Here is a 15,665-nt window from a genome sequence, read left to right as displayed (position 1 = left end):
CACTGTATCTGGTAGATTGCTTGTCCCCGTTTTGTTTAGTTCTTTTTCTGGAGCTTTGTTCTGTTCTTTCATTTGGGGCATGTTTCTTTGTCTCCCCATTTTGGCTGCCCCCCTGTATTTGTTTCTCTGTATTAGGTAGGGCTGCTATGCCTCTGAGTCTTAGTAGAGTGGCCTTGTATAGTAGGTGTCCTGTGGTGTTCAGTGGTACAGTCTCCCTAGTCACATGAGCCACGTGCTCCAGGTATGTTTTTTGTGTGAGTTGTGTGTACCCTCCTGTTGTAGTTGAGCCTTGGTTGCTGCTTGCATATCAGTAGGAGGTATTGACTCTTGGGCTGATTGGTTGTGAGGACTGGCTGTGACTACAGTGGAGGAGCTGTCATGCAGGGGCTGACCCTATAGAGCAGGGTTTGCATTAGTGGGGCTCTAGTGCTTGCCTAGGCTGCCCTTTGGGGATGATGTCCCTGGACACAGCCAGGTGATGCTGCGGCTCGGTCAGAACCAGCCACCAGACATGCCAGCCCTGGGCCTCTTAGGAAGGGCCTTGCCACAGGCCAAGTTCAGCCATAGCCTATGCCCTGCCTGGGGCCACCTGGCATGAGCCACAAAGCAATCTGCAGATGGCTGCCACCTGTGCTTGGCTTAGAGGTGCCTCAAGAGGCCAAGATGTAAATCAAGGCCGGCTACTGCTAGCACCAAGCTTGGGGTTGTTTAGCAAGAGGTACAGGACATGCTGAAGCCAGATGCTACTTTTTTAGGGTTTGTGAACCTTTGAGAGATTTTAGGAAAGTCTACAGAATGAGCCATGACAGGCCGTTTATGCAGAAAAGCCACTAGAAGTAGCTTGGGTCGGCCCGAAAGTTGGGTGAGCAGGGTCTCAGAGAATCAGAGCCAATGAACAGTGTTAGCCAAATCAGTGGCGGTCAGATATGATGGCCACCTGTGTCTGTACACTGGGATGGGGAAGGACTCAACAAATAAACAATGGCTTCCACCAGTTCACAAAGCTGCCCCCTAGCCCTCACCCTGTAGCCAGACAACTGAGTTCCTCCCGGTATGTCCCTGGTGCCTTTTGAGCTGCTACCCCAGTGCTAGAGTTCAGAGCAAGTCCGTCAGCAAGTATGTCCATGTGTGGGCCCTTTAAGAGGAATGCCTGGGACTTGAGCTGCCCTTCGTCTCACTCAGCCACAATCTCCACTGGTTTTCTCAGCCAGAAATTATGAGGAATTTTCTCCCTGGCACTGAAACCCTGGGCTGAGGAGCCTGGTGTGGGGCTGGGACCCCTCGCTCCTCCAAGGGTTACCTCCGCAGCCAAGATATCCATCCCTATTTTTAATGGTCCCATGTGAGTGTGGGACCAGCCTATTTTGTGTCTCTGCCCCTCCTGTTAGTCTTGACGTGGCTTCTTCTGTATGTCCTTAGTTGTAGAACTTCAGTTCAGCTAGACTTCAGGAGATTCTCACTGATGGTTGTTCTGTAGTTTAGTCGTAATTTTGATGTGGTCATAGGAGGAGGCTAGCACAGTGTACCTACTCCACAATCTTGACAGGAAAATCTCAGTTACATATTTTAAGTTAGAGTCACATGGCTGTTACTTGAATAGGCTAAATCTTCTTAAACATTACAAGTACACAATATACCCAATTTGCTTAGATTTTTTATAAGAAAATTTGATTAGAAATCTTTCCTGAGTCAAAAGACGTTACCCACCAAGGAACATGGTTATCATCCCAGGGACGCGAAGTTACTTTTTTTTGTTAATGATACTTTGTTACTGTTTTAATTGCACTTTCTTTTTTTGCATTTTTTTTTTTTTTTTTTTAGGGAACAGGACTTTATTGGGGAACAGTGTGTACTTCCAGGACTTCTTTTTTCCAAGTCAAGTTGTTGTCCTCTCAATCTTAGTTGTGGAGGGTGTCATTCAGCTTCAAGTTGTTGTCCTTTCAGTCTTAGTTGTGGAGGGCGCAGCTCAGCTCCAGGTCCAGTTGCCGTTTTCTAGTTGCAGGGGGCACAGCCCACCATCCCTTGCGGGAGTCAAACTGTCAACCTTGTGGTTGAGAGGACACGCTCCAACCAACTGAGCCATCCAGGAGCTCAGCGGCAGCTCAGCTCAAGGTGCCGTGTTCAATTTTAGTTGCAGGGGGCACTGCCCACCATCCCTTGCGGGAGTTGAGGAATTGAACTGGCAACCTTGTGGTTGAGAGAATGCGCTCCAACCAACTGAGCCATCCGGGAGGCAGCTCAGTTTAAGGTGCCATGTTCAATCTTAGTTGCAGGGGGCAGAGCCCACCATCCCTTGTGGGACTCGAGGAATTGAACTGGCAACCTTGTGGTTGAGAGCCCACACTGGCCCATGTGGGAATCGAACCGGCAGCCTTCAGAGTTAGGAGCATGGAGCTCTAACCACCTGAGCCACCGGGCCGGCCACGAAGTTACTTTTGACCAGAAATTTTGGCCACACATGAGCTGTGGAGGTGCAGAGAGCCGAACAATTCCTCTCATTCCCACTAAGGAAACCATTATACCATCTTCTCAGCCTGCTTGAGGTAGCAAAGAAACCCGCATTGACATTTAGAGTTGCTATGTCAATGCTTCTATAACTTCAAGAGGTGGTCATGGGCCCCTGACATTACCTAATTCCTCAGTCTTCTCACTTAAGTCTGCAAGACCCACGCAGGCCAAGTAAGCCAATTGATTCTTCTGAAAAGTTTAATTTAGCCATTCTCCTTTCTTTTTTAAGTTATTGGGGTAACATTGGTTAATTGCATTATGGAAATTTCAGGTGTACAACTTTATAATATGACATCTGTATAATCTATTGTGTGCTCACTACCCCAAGCCTAATCTCCTTCCTGCCAAATGATTCTTTATTTCTTTGACTTCTAAAAGGTATTGTACCTGTCTAAGTCTAAAGACCTTTGAACTTTACAGGAATTCTGCATTTTATCATGGTCTCAGGACCACTCAATACTTCCAGATATTAAAATGATATTCAACTGAATTCTGGAAATCTCACATGGTTTTGTCTGTATAAGGTCTATACTACATTGGATTTCATGGAAAATGTTTTAGAAAGGTGTGTGAATAATTCTGTGATCAATTAGAGTAGGTTTAGTGTTGTATCATAAACAAGGAAGAAAGCAGGAAGAGAGAGAGGAAGGGATGGGGAGAGAGAGAGAGTGACAGACACAGGGTTTCTGCCTGGCAGTGTCTCACTATCCAGAAATGGAACTGGGGCTTGATTCTGAGCACATCAGGACAGCTTGGAGAAGAGAGAGATGCCACATCTCCTTACAACTACTTAAGGCTCAAAGGGTGTGCTTACATGGATGGGCAGGCCACCTACCATTCATCTCTGATTGTAGGGTTATTTATTTTTTTTAAAGATTTTATTGGGGAAGGGGAACAGGACTTTATTGGGGAACAGTGTGTACTTCCAGGACTTTATTGGGGAACAGTGTGTACTTCCAGGACTTTTTTCCAAGTCAAGTTGTTGTCCTTTCAATCTTAGTTGTGGAGGGTGCCGTTCAGCTTCAAGTTGTTGTCCTTTCAGTCTTAGTTGTGGAGGGCGCAGCTCAGCTCCAGGTCCAGTTGCTGTTTTCTAGTTGCAGGGGGCACAGCCCACCATCCCTTGTGGGAGTCGAACCGGCAACCTTGTGGTTGAGAGGATGTGCTCCAACCAACTGAGCCATCCGGGAGCTCAGCAGCAGCTCAGCTCAAGGTGCCATGTTCAATCTTAGTTGCAGGGGGTGCTGCCCACCATCCCTTGCGGGACTCGAGGAGTTGAACTGGCAACCTTGTGGTTGAGAGCCCACTGGCCCATGTGGGAATCGAACCGGCAGCCTTCGGAGTTAGGAGCATGGAGCTCTAACTGCCTGAGCCACCGGTCCGGCCCCTGATTATAGGGTTCTGATTGATCCATTTCTCTTGCCTCCCTGGAGAAAAATGCCTTGCTAGGTGTTCTTTGGCAGGCTTCCTCTGCAGGCCATCCTCCTTGTGATCCCTTAGTGTGCTAGCCAGGGGTCATTCAAGTTTTCTGTTATTACCCAGGAATATGTGCAGCCCAAAGAGAGAGCCTCCACCTTGCCACAGAGAACCTGACTCTGGGGGTGACTGCCAGGCAAGCTGCATGATGCTGTGGCTGTGGTTGCTCTTTCAGCATCATAGATAGATGCTGCTGCTGAAATGTTCCTTCATGCATCTCTGACTTTACTTCCTCCTTCTGGAAGTACATCCCTTAAGGAGTTCCTTAAGTGAGGGTCAGCTGCTGGTAAAACCTCTCACTTTTTGTTTTCCTGAAAATGTCATTATTTCATCCTTTTTCTTGAAGTACAGTTTATCTTGGCATAAAATTCCAAGTTAATGGGTATTTTCTCTCAGCACTTTAAAGATAGCATTTGGTGACAAGATAATTCAATGAGGGAAGACGTCTTTTCAACAAATAGTGCTGAGACAACTGTATACCAATATGCAAAAGAATGAAGTTGGACTCCTACCTACTACCATATACAAAAATTACTCAAAATAGATTTAAAAATCTAACTGTGAGAGTTAAAACTATAAAGCTCTTAGAGGAAAATGTAGGGATGAATCTGCATGACTTTGCATTTGGCAATGGATTCTTCAATATAACACCAAAACGTGAGTAACAAAAGAAAAAATAGATAAATTGAACTTTGTCAAAATTAAAAACTTTTGTGCTTCAGAGAACACCATCAATGAAATGAAAAGACAACATATAGAAAGGGATAAAGTATTTGAGAATAATATACTTGATAAGGGTCTAGTATCAAGTATATATAAAGAACTCTTACAACTCAATAATAAAAAGACAACCCAATTTAAAAATGGGCAAAAGAATTGGCTACACATTTCTCCAAAGAATATATACAAATGGTCAATAAGCACATGAAAAGATTCTCAACATATTTAGCCATTAGGGAAATGCAAATCACAATGAGATATTACTTCACACCCACTAGAATGGCTATAATAAAAAAGACAAATAATAAGTGTTGACACAGATATGGAGAAATTGGAACCCTCATACATTACTGGTGAGAATGTAAAATGGTATAGCTGCTCTGGAAAACAGTTTGGAAATTCCTCAAAATGTTAAACATAGAGTGACTATATAACCCAGCAATTGTATTCCTAGGTATATACTCAAGAGAAATAAAAACATATGTCCACACAAAAACTTGACCATGAATGTTTATAACAGCATTATTCCTAACAGTCAAAAGGTAGAAACAACCCACATGACCAAAAACTGGCAAATGGGTAAATAAAACGTAGTATCCATACAATGGAATATTATTTGGCCATAAAAAGAATGAAGCACTGATACATGCTACAATGTGTATAGACCTAGAAAACTATGTTAAGTGAAGGAAGCCAGTCACAAAGGACCACATATTGTATGATTCCATTTATATGAAATGTTCAGAATGGGAAACATCCATAGAAATAGAAAGTAGGTTAGTGCTTGCCAGGGACTGGGGGGAGAGGGGAATAGGGAGTGACTACCAATGGGTAGTGGGTTTCTTTTGGGGGTTATGAAAATGTTCCAGAATTAGACAGTGGTGATGTTGCACAAATTTGTGAATACACAAAGAGCCACTTAATTGCACACTTTAAAACAATGAATTGCATGGTATGTAGAATATATATATATATATATATATATATATATATATATATATCCATTTGCTGTCTTCCGGTTTCCACTGTTGCTGTTGGAAATTATGCTGAAATTCTAATTGTCATTCTTTTATAGGTAATTGTGCTCCCCTCCTACCCCGGCTGCTTTAGAATCGTCGTTTTTTCTTTGGTTTCTACAGCTTCACTGTGTGTGTGGATTTGTTTTTATCCTATTTGAATCAGTTGGGCTCTGGATCTGAAGATTCATGTATTTCATTAATTTTAGAAAATTGTCAACCATTATAGCCTCAAATATTGCCTTTCTTCCATTTTTTTTCCTTCAGAGACACCAATCAAACATTTACTAGACTGGCTCAGTCTATCCTCCATATCTATGAGTCCCTCTTTTATATTTTTCATCTCTCTTTCTTTGCTGCATTCTGGATAATGTCTTGGAACTTTATATTAATATAATTAACCGCTGTCTCCGTTTTTCCACCTGCATGCCTAATAGGATCTCACCTATAGCATGTCTAAAACTATACTCCTACCTCCCCCAACCTGCTCCTCCCCCCGCCTTCCCCATCTCAATAAATGGTAACTCCATTTTTCCAGTTGCTCAGACCCAAAACCTGGTGTTATCTTCACCTTTGCTCTTTCCTTCATGTCTTACATTCATGTGTATCAGCAAATGATGTCACCTCTACCCTTATAACTTATACGTAGAGGAGAAAAATGCACCCATCTGTTCTAGAAGGAAGAACATCAGCCAAAATGTGAAATTGAGACCCAATTCCTTAGCAGCAGAGTAAGAGATAAGAGAAGCCTGTGTTTTTGACTAGATAGTCCTCTCTGGACCCTGAACACAAGCCTTTGATCTGCATAGGACATTCTTCTGGGAGCATCGATCTCCTCCATAGACCAAACTATAGACCAGAAACTGTTTATTAAGCAGAGAATTAGAACAAATTTCCATCAAGCTACAGAGGCCTAATAGATTGGTGTTCTTCACTTAAGGCCTCGTTATAAAGAACTCAAGCCAATCACCCAGAATTAGTCACCCTTAGGCCCCCATCCCAACATTGAGCCCTTATGCCCTAAAAATTCTGCTTGAATCTGCTCTCTGGCCTCAATCCTCACCCCCAGGCCTTGTTTTGAGCCTCATTGTCCCTTTTCAGGGACACGCGCAATGGCCTTCTACCTGGTCTCCCTCTAATCTTTCCCGCCACTTCATCTTCTACCCTCCCACTGGAGTTATTCTCCTAGAAAGACTTTGTCTCACACTACTTCTCTGCTGGAAAACCTCCTTTGGTTCTTTAGGTTTGAGCATCAAATCAAAATACCTTAGCCTGTCATTCATACTCCATACACCGTATGCTTCAGCTGCTCTGAACCTCTCTCCACAGCCTCTGCACTGTTTGATGTCCTTGGGAGTATCGCTTCCTCTGCCTGAAAGGCTTTTATGCCCCCTGTCTGCTTGGTAATCATATACTTGCCCTTTAAGAGCTAACTCATTTGTCACCTCCTCTAGGAAGCCTCTCTGGATTCCTCCAGTCAGTGCTCCCCTCTTCTATAGAAATGAACACAGTATAGTGTATTTATTTGCTTGCACCTACCTCCTCTGTGACATGTGGAACACGTTGAGGGCAATGACCCTGCTTATTCATCTTTTAATCCCAAGAACCTAGCACAGTGCTGAGCTCATGCAAGGTGCTCAGAAAGGATTTGATGAATGGATGTATGCATGGAGTAAATGAATGATTGTTTGACCATTGTGGTAGACTGCCATTTGGTGATGCCTAATGAATCTCGCCCCCCTGGGGAATGACACCTGTCATTTTAGCTCACGACTCAGTGGGCAGAACTGATCACATGGCCTTGCCTAACTGCAAGATTCAGGGGAATGGGGAGGCAGGAAAGTGTGATGCTATCAGCAATGTGATTGGCAGACAGCCCTCAGCGCTCGGCCCCTTCAGTGTCGGCCTTGGCTCCAGAGAGCACCTCGCCAAGGTCATGGCCTTCTGTGGTCGGCCCTATCCATTGACCAATGGCTACTGAAATGTAAAAATCTGGCCATCTAGGTGCAACTCAGAACAACTCAGAAGGGCCATTCTTGCTCTAGAGCTTCCCGTGGGGGTGGCCGAGGCTGTCACTAGGCCCACATCACAGCTGACTTGGCCCTCTGCCCTCCCTTGCCTGCTTCTTTCTCTTCCTTTCCAAGGGGACTTAAACATCCTGCGTGCTCACCTCTGCCTCAGAGTCTTCCGGGGGAACACTTAGGTGGGTTCATTTGCCTCCCCGCACCTGGCTTCCTTCATCTGTGCCGTAGTTGTGGCAACACCTTCCTGGAGACTTGTGATGCAGATGAAATGAGAGCCTGTCTGTATAGTCCTGTCCCGGGTGAGCCACCAGGACATGGGAGTGAGTCTCATTAGTATGTTTACGGGCTAGAGCTTGCTCACTGGAAATGACAGCAAATTGCTGCAAAGGATTGTTTTCGTGCTTTAAACCTGCACCTCACTGAGTGCTGCCAGGCCACGCTTGTTCCTCTGAAATGTGTCGTGTGTCTGCCAGAGTCCCTCCTGCTGTGCCAAGGCTGGTAGTTCAGCTGTGCTAGCTCAGTGTGTGGTGTGACAATCTACAGGGTGGCCGGAGAAGCCCAGTGCAGCCCTGAAGGGAAGGGGTGGGGAAGCTGTGTCCCCTAGCAGGGAGCCGGCTCTGCAGGAGACATTTCTAATTTTTTTTTGAGCCCCAGGGGTTAGCGGTGCGTAGTGAGGGCAGGTGAGCTGTCTGGGGGAGCTGTGTCTCCTCAGGGGGCCCCAGCAGGACCTCTGTTTTCTGTAAGCACCAGCACCGTCTCTAATGCTTCCCTAATCCCTTTAAATGTGGTGGCAGAGAAAATGCACCTGTGCTTGAAGTAGAGCCCACCATTTCCCCTTTTTAGGGTGCCCCAGAAGAGGGCGTCCAGAGGGGCCTGCAACTCTTCTGACCTGGGTGGGTCACCTCATGGTGGGCTAGCACTGGCTTAAAAAACTATTTTTATATTTCAGAAGTAATGCCAAATTCACCTCCAGGCTGTCCATTGGAGAAACACATAAAAAGAGAGATAAACGTGTACACGCTCAAACACAAGAAAAGAAGACAAAGGAAAAAAAATAATCTGTTATCCTGACTAGAGATAAAAACATAACATTTGGGGGCATACCCTTACATACTTTATTCTCCCTATGCACATGTCAAAGTACTATGTCAATGGATCCGTCTACACTTTGCAGAGCAAGAGAAAACAATTTAAATAACAGGGACGATTCTGTCCACTAGTTTACTCAAAGAATGAATGTGAGATGGAAGCCATGAATCTTCTATTTCCTCAGTTGCTTTCAATTCAAATGTCTTTCCCATCTTGCTAAGTGATACTTGTGTCTAGGGTATGCATTTTTCACGCAGTGTGACCCCTACACACAAGTAAACTATTCCATCAGGGTTCACCCCCAGAGACGGTGACCCCGCTGGGCTTCCAGTATGTTGTTGTCTACATTATTTTCAAGGGCGATTTGACTATTGATGACTTCCTCTTACAGCCTGTTTTTAGAAGCCACCCCTCCACAGGGTACAGTTTCACCGCACATCTGTTTACAACATTTAGGATGTTTTCAATTTCCCAGTAAGAACGAAGATGCTGAGATGAACATCCTTGTCCATAACACACTGGCCCTCTTGTCCAGTCATTTCTTTAGGATAGATTTCTAGAAGTGGATGTGATGGTTAATTTTATATGTCAGCAGGACTGGGCCCTGGGATGCTCAGACACTTGGTTAAACATGATTTCTGGGTGTGTCTGTGAGGGTGTTTCCGAATGAGATTCACATTTGGATTGGTGGACTGAGTAAAGCAGATTGCCCGCACCCCCATGTGGGTGGGCCTCATCCAATCTGTTGAGGGGGAAGGAAGAATTTGCTCTCTGCCTGACTGTTGGGTTGAAACATCAGTTTCCTGCCCTTGGATTGGGACTTACACCACTGGCTCTCCTGGGTCCCCACCTTACAGACAGCAGATCGTGAGACTTAGCCTCCAGAATCATATGAGCCAATTCCTTATAATCAATCTCTTTTATTGGACCATCTGTGTTCATTTCTTATCTTTATCTGCTAGCTTTGAAGTCAGACAGAATCCGCTTAAACTCAAGTACCACCTCTTACTAGCTGGCCAGTTTCTTAACCTCTCAGAGTCTTGGTTTCCATGTTGTAAAATGGAGTCCACAACGCTTTCCACCTTGAGGTTTTTGTGAAGATCAAAAACAATTATCACAGTGCTGATAATCATTTTTAAAATATTTTTATTAAAATATAGCTAACATTCAATATTATACTAGTTTCAGGTGTACACAGTAGTTATTCAACATTTATATACCTAAAGAAGTGATCACCATGACAAGCCCAGCAACCTCTGACACCGTACTACGCTATCACAATATTACTGAAAACTATTCCCAATGTGATACGTTGTGTTCCCATGACTTCTTTGTTTTATACCTGGAAATTTGAACCTCTTATTCCTCTTCATCTTTTCCCCCCTTTTTCAATTACAATTGACATTCAATATTATTTTATATTAATTTCATGTGTACAGCATACTAGTTAGACATATAATTTAAGAAGTGATACCCCTAACTAGTCTAATACCCACCTGACACCATACATAGTTATTACAATATTGTTGACTGTATTCCTTATGCTATGCCCTACATCCCCATGACTGCTTTGTAACAACCAATTAGTACTTCTTAATTCCTTCCCCTTTTCCACTCACCCTCAACCCCCTCCCATCTGGCAACCATCAAAATGTTCTCTGTATCTATGAGTTTGTTTCTGTTTCATTTGTTTATTTTGTTCTATAGGTTCCACATATAAGCGAGGTCACATTGAATCTGTCTTTCTCTGTCTGACACTCCACTCAGCACAATATCCTCCAGGTCCATCCATGTCCCCACAGATGGCAAGAACCCATTTCCTTCCATGGCCAAGCAATATTCCATTGTACATGTGTACCACCTCCTCTTTATCTACTCATCCATTGACGGACACGCAGGCTGCCTTCACATCTTGGCTATGGTAAACAATGCTGCAATGAACATACGTACGGATGCATACATCCCCTCAAAGTAGCGTTTTGGGTTTCTTCAGATAAATTCCCAGAAGTGGGGTTACTGGGTCCTTCTTTGTCTCTTATTATAGCCTTTGTGTTTAAGTCCATTTTGTCTCGTATAAGTATTGCTATCTCAGCTTTTTTTTCCCCATTTTCATGAAATACCTTTTTCTATTCTTTTGCTTTCAGACTGTGTGTCTTTCGATCTGAAGTGAATCTCTTGTAGGGAGCATATGTAAGGGTCTGTCTTCATATCCATTCAACCACCCTATCTATTGATTGGAGTATTTAATCCATTTGCATTGAAAGTAATTGTTGATAGATATGTAGCTATTGCCATTTTATTACTCATATTTTTTTTATCTCTCTTTGTTTTTGTCTTAAAGAAGTCTCTCTAAGATTCCTGGTAATTCTGATTTGGTGTTGGTGAACTCCTTTAGCTTTATCTTGTGTGGGAAGCTCTTTATCTGTCCTTTGATTCTAAATGATAACTTTGCTGGGTAGAGTAATCTTGGTTGTAGGACTTGCTTTTTATCACTTTGAATATTTTGTGCCAATCCCTTCTTGCCTGCAAAGTTTCTGTTGAGAAATCAGCTGACAGTCTTATGGGAGCACCCTTGTAAGTAACTAACTGCTTTTCTTTTGCTGTTTTTAATATTCTTTGTCTTTACACTTTGGCATTTTAATTATGATGTGTCTTGGTTGTGGGCCTCTTTGGGTTCATCTTGTGTGGGACTCTCTGTGCTTCCTAGGCTTGTGTATTTATTTCCTTCACCAGGTTAGGGAAGTTTTCCATCATTATTTCTCCAAATAGGTTTTCAATTCCTTGCTCTCTCTCTCTCTCTTCTCCTTCTGGTACCCCTGTGATTCAGATGATGGTATGCTTGATGTTGTCCCAGAGGCCCCGTAAACTATCCTCACATTTTTGGATTCTTTTTTCTTTTTGCTGTTCTGTTTGGGTATTTTCTGCTACCTTATCTTCTAAGTCACTGATTTGATCCTCTGCTTCATCTAATCTACTATTGATTCTCTTTAATGTATTCTTCATTTTGGTTATTGTATTCTTTATTTCTGACTGGTTCTTTTTGTGTTTTCTGTCTCCATTGTTACGTTTCCTATCTCTTTGGTTAAAGTTCTCCCTGAGATCATTGAGCATCCTTATCACCAGTGTTTTGAACTCTGCATCTGGTAGATTGCTTGTCTCCATTTTGTTTAGTTCTTTTTCTGAAGCTTTGTTTTGTTGTTTCATCTGGGGCATGTTTCTTTGTCTCCCCATTTTGATTGTCTCTCTGTACTTGTTTCTATGTATTAGGTAGGGCTGCTATGTCTGCTGGTCTTAGTAGAGTGTCTTTATGTAGTAGGTATGTTGTGGGGCTCAGTGGCTCAGTCTTCCTGCTCACCTGAATTGGTGCTGTGTTCAATTTTATTTGCAGGGGGCGCTGCCCTCTATCCATCCCTTGCGGGAGTCGAGGAATCGAACTGGCAACCTTGTGGTTGAGAGTCCGCGGTCCAACCAACTGAGCCATCCGGGATCTCAGTGGCAGCTCAGCTCAAGGTGCCGTGTTCAATCTTAGTTGCAGGGGGTGCTGCCCACCATCCCTTGCGGGAGTCGAGGAATCGAACTGGCAACCTTGTGGTTGAGAGCCCACTGGCCCATGTGGGAATCGAACCAGCAGCCTTCGGAGTTAGGAGCATGGAGCTCTAACCGCCTGAGCCACTGGGCCAGCCCCCTATCCATCCTAATTGTTAACAGTCACATGCAGGTGTGGGACCAGCCTGTTCATGTTTACGTCCCTCCTACCAGTCTTGAGGTGGCTTCTTCTGTATGTCTTTAGTTGTAGTAGGGCTTTGGTTCAACTAGACTTCTGGTGATTTTCAATGATGATAGTTCTGTAGTTTAGTTGTAGTTTTGATGTGGTTGTGAGAGGAGATAAGCACAACATTTACCTATTCTGCCATCTTGACAAGATTTCTTAAATGTAAAGAAATATTCTCGTATTGGTTCTGTTTCTCTGGTGCTCCAGAGAAAGTACCAGTCGCCCCAGGAACAGTGATGTGGGCATACACTTCCACCAGTAGCATAGGGATGTGCCTTGTTTCCTTTTGCTTGCCAACACCTGTGTATTATCACCCAAAATTATCAGGATATGTGGTCTTTCTTTCTTTTTTTAAATATGCAATCCATATACTTGGTACATAATTCAAACAATACAAAAGGGTTTATGGTTAAAAGTAAGGTTGCCATCCCTATTCCCCAGTCTCTTAGATCTCTTCCTGAGAGGCAACCCCTGTTAACTGCTTCCGGAGTCCTCTTCAGGAAATACCTTAGGCCTGCACTGTCTAATATGGTGGCCACTAGCTACATGTTATTGAGCTCTTGAAATGTGGCTATTCCGAATTGAGATGTGCCATAAGTATAACACATAGACTGGATTTCGAAGACTTGGTACACAAAATAGAATGTAAAATGTGACATTAATAACTGTTCCCATGGATTATATGTTAAAATAATATTTTGATACTGTATTAAATAAAATATTAAAATTAATTTCACCTCTTCTTACTTTTTTTTAAAATGTGGCTACTAGAAAAATTTTGAATTATATCTGTGGTTTGTGCTATATTTCTATTGACCAGAGCTGTTCCATGTATATTGAAGTGTTTGCTTCTAGATCTTCCTTCTCCTTTAATTTACCCAAATGGTGACATCTCAAGAATATAGCAGGAGAAACACCCAACCAAGACTGTGATTTGTACATTGCTGGGTGCTGTTGGGCAGCCCCACTGGCCAAAGCTAAACCTCCATGGGCTGTGTTACAGGCAGAGATCAGTAGACCACAGCATAGGGGGTGGGGGAAGGGGAGATGTCCTTTTGTCCTTGGGCCAGAGGTCACCAGGGCCACCTGTCCCCTCCTCGGCTGGAGCCTCAGGGCCGAGGTACAGTCTTGCCTTTGGGATATGCCCTAACTCATGTCTTTCCTTTAAAAACAACTTTAAAATCTGTATTGACCTCTGGGCCACGAAATCGTCAGCCTGAACCTTCGGGTGTGGTGGGTCTTCATACTTTCTGTCTCACCTTGAGAGGTTTTGTTAGGCCAAGTGTCCTACATCCAGGAAGGCCAAAGTCAGTTTGGTCTAGGACTTATGAGGTGAGCTGTATGTGAAGATCAGCGAAATGGAAAAACAAATGATTTTTTTTAATAATTGTCAGTGCTTTCTAGGTTATATTTTGTCCTCAAAAATACAGACTATTGATTTTTACCTCTGTATATACAAATCCATTTATATTCATACTATTGCAGAAAACTGAAAACTTAAAAAAGAAAAAGGAAAAAGAATTTGGCAACCAGGGAAAAGATACAGGAAACTAAAGCATGTGAGGATTCCACTAAGTTCCAGGATGAAGCAGGGCAGGTTTGGAGTGTTAATGCAGGAAAGACTGGCAAGGAAAGATCAATTGAAACCATCTGCTTCTAGAAGAGGGCCAGGTGCCACCCTGACAGATGGGCATGAATGCTAGCCTGGCATGGGGCCAGCTGTTGCTCGGCCTAATGGTAGAGAGCAGAGTCTCTCCTCAGCATGTGTGGCCACCACCCAAACCTGGTCAAGGCAGGGCCACAGGGGCCTGTAACTCCTGTCCTGCTTTATGAGGTGGAATTCTGCACAGTGCTTCAGGCTGTAAGTGGAGGTTACCATAAGGAGACAGGCAGGAGGGTGCTGTGGGCTACCCACCTATGTGTTGTTTATAAAGGGATATGCTTTAAAAAGCATTCTTGCTTCACACTGTGTCAAAATTTGCCCATTGGAGCTAGTAAAAAATTTCCCATGACCTTTGACCTAGGAACTGTTCCAAGAGGTGAGGATACGAAGTGAGTTGACTGACATTAGCTTGGTGTTGCCAGTTGAAAACCTTTTCTCTCAGTCAAAGTGGATGTGTACATTGGACATTTATTGTTTTTGTCTTTCCTTTTCCAGAAAATTATTCTAATCCATTCTCACCTGTGGTAGCCCACACAGATGGCCACAATTCTCACCCCTCCTTTCATCTGTGCCCTTGGCCATGTGACTTTGCATTGCCTTCCCAGTGTGTGGGTTGATCTACCCCAGCTGTGGACACTGGCTCAGCCACGTGACTGGCTTTGGCCAACAGGCCATTAGTAGGCGTGACACAGAGGCTCGAAATGGCTTGTGCATTGGAGCTTGCTCTCTCTTGGGCATCTGCCATCTCCATGATAATATGCTTGGGCTAGCCTGCTGGACCCTGAGATTATGTAGAGCGGAGCGGAGCCAGGGCCAGCCTAGATCAGCCACCAACCAGCCATGAGTGAGTCCAGCTGAGATCAGCCAAGTTCCCTAGCCAGCCATCCGGATGTGTAAGTACTTATTGTTGTATGCCACTGAGCTTTGAGTTGGTTGTTAGGCAGTATTGCTGCAGCCGAAGCTAACTGATATATCCAAAAGGTGAGAGGGCCTGAATTTGACTTTAGTGCATATGGGAAGGGAAATCTATTTTTCATATGCTTTCCAGCCAATGCTGCCCACTGACAATGTTAGTGCAAATTTGTCTCCAGTTGCAGCGGTCTCAACAGCAGAATCCTGGGAGATTTCAGTGACCCAGAGCAGTCATAAATTAAGCTGTATTGGAACTGTGTATGATTTTATAATACGATCACTCATAAAACCTTAAGAGTTCCTTTAGAAAAATGTTCAAAAAATCACGTGTGGACAAAAAGCCCCATATGTGTAGCTAGAGCCAGCTAATGCTTGTTTTAGAAACTTCTCTATTTCCTGAGTTGCAGGAGCTCACCCCTGCATACTCACCAAGGTAACAACTTTGGTGTCTGCGTTAATGTCCTGAGCCTGTAACGAGAATCTCTTGC

At 43.8% G+C, this 15,665-nt stretch overlaps 1 long non-coding RNA gene across 7 annotated transcripts in view; it reads left to right on the top strand.

The window, feature by feature from the left end:
* Positions 1 to 15,665, top strand: part of LOC141569749 (uncharacterized) — a 77,300-nt gene that overhangs the window by 24,060 nt on the left and 37,575 nt on the right. The gene's annotated exons all lie outside the window — the stretch shown is intronic.

The sequence above is a fragment of the Rhinolophus sinicus genome, chromosome X, assembly GCF_036562045.2.
Source record: "Rhinolophus sinicus isolate RSC01 chromosome X, ASM3656204v1, whole genome shotgun sequence".
In the NCBI taxonomy this organism is placed as follows: domain Eukaryota; kingdom Metazoa; phylum Chordata; class Mammalia; order Chiroptera; family Rhinolophidae; genus Rhinolophus; species Rhinolophus sinicus.
This window is presented reverse-complemented; position numbering and strand designations above follow the sequence as displayed.